Here is a 2,009-nt window from a genome sequence, read left to right as displayed (position 1 = left end):
GAACTCTCGCGACAGAATGGTGCGGAACAGGACGGATCTCTGAGCAAGGTAAGTGCGAATGTTCTACACGTGGAAAAATCCAGCACACGGGACGATTTGTGACAGTAGACTGCAGGCAGTAAGGTTTCAGCTTTTATGCCAGATATCACCACCTCTATTAGAATATCAGCACCCAGAACGCACTTGAGCTGCATCTGCCTGTGTTCGATTACAGGTGAGGCAGCGTTTCGTAATTATGTGTGGCTACAGAGGCAGCGTGCAATATTTCTGCAAGGGACTTCTGTCGACTTTTTGAGTACACGCCACACGGAGATGATGCTCTGTACTGGGTGAAACGAGGTCCGACACGATGCTACGACGTGCTCCGTGACTTTTGCCACTTCAGTGTATAAATGTACCGGATATCTCTCTTAAAAGTCTTCAGGCACATTTCTTCTGGCTTTTCAGTAGATATTTTAAATGTGTAGATGCAGTCAGTCCAAACGTGTACTGGTCATCACGTCGAAGGAAAGCTTCGGTTTGTTTCCGTTACACGCGAAATGCTTTTTGAAGCGGAATTTTACATTCTCATTCGATAGAGCGGCCCGAGATGAGTCCAGCTTGGTATTCGTTTTAGCGATGCGTATTAGCAGGAAAACTAGAAAACGGAGAGCGGCGGTAGCAATCAATTTGGGCCAGGGCCTTGTTGTCGCTGTTAGAGTATCGGTTATTCTTAGAGTTTTCCCGCTCCTGTTAATACAAATGGATGAAGCGAAAAACGTTGTAGACTAGTTTGTGGCCCGTCCATCCGAATGGGTACGTGAAATTCCGCTTTGAAAATAAATTAATTTTTTTTTACCGGGAACAAACCGACGCTTTGCGGCGACAGTGGCACATCATGACAGGCGTAATGAACAGTATTAATTTCGACTGACTCCACCTACACATTCCAAACACGAAACTGAAAATATCTGTCGGAACACCAGAGCAAATGCGCCTGAAGACTCTTGGGTGGAATACCTACACAGAATATTGGAGAAATAGTGGCAAATATTTTGATAGGTGATACCAACCACAAGAACAAGAAAAAAAAATACCTTGAACGTGGGTCTGGAAATGCATACTTTGTGAGATCTCTACACTTGTCCATAGTGGCTGAAGACGTTCGGGTGTGAATATGTCCGCCTGACACGCAAGGTAGATATTAAATAAACAAATGATGTATGGCCACAGGTGCTGCCCCCATGATCCGTGAATCGAGCGAGGTGACGCAGTGGCTTGCACACTGGACTCGCATTCGGGAGGACGACGGTTCAATCCCGCGTCCGTCCATCCTGATTTAGGTTTTCCGTGGTTTCCCTAAATCACTCCAGGCAAATGCCGGGATGGTTCCTTTGAAAGGGCACGGCCGATTTTCTTCCCCGTCCTTCCCTAATCCGATGAGACCGATGACCTCACTGTCAGCTCTCCTTCCCCAATCAACCGAACCCCAACCCACGATCCGTCAATAGCGTTCACTACTGTACGTGCCTTTCCGTATTGACGTACTCCAGTGTACACAAGTCTGAGCACTGGGTAATCTACAGGCAGTTGTGTTGCATGTACTATAGTTTTAGCGTTGTTAGTGTGTGTTATTTTGTAGTAAATTGCTTTTAACAATAAGTATGTATCGCATTTATTTATTCAGAGTATGGCATTTAAGTACATTTCAGAATTGCATCACGTTATTCTACATTACATGTGTTCACAGACAAACATCTAGTCCCTGTAAGTCATATCGCAATGTTTACTGTCACTGTGATATTTGTAATGCACTGTGCACGAATGGGTTGGTAAATTTTCCATTTCTCTTCTGCTTGTTAACAATGGAATCGTACTACCCCTAAAGTGACATGGCGGATATAATTATCTGCTATGGGTTAGCAGTTGGAAATAGCCCGTAAGCACGTTCCCACTACGCAGGAAAATACCCACGTTGCAGAGTACCATGCGATAAGTTGTTGACCCAAAGTTTTCGGCTTCTTAAGGAC

The sequence above is a fragment of the Schistocerca gregaria genome, unplaced genomic scaffold (assembly GCF_023897955.1).
Source record: "Schistocerca gregaria isolate iqSchGreg1 unplaced genomic scaffold, iqSchGreg1.2 ptg000362l, whole genome shotgun sequence".
NCBI lineage: Eukaryota > Metazoa > Arthropoda > Insecta > Orthoptera > Acrididae > Schistocerca > Schistocerca gregaria.
This window is presented reverse-complemented; position numbering follows the sequence as displayed.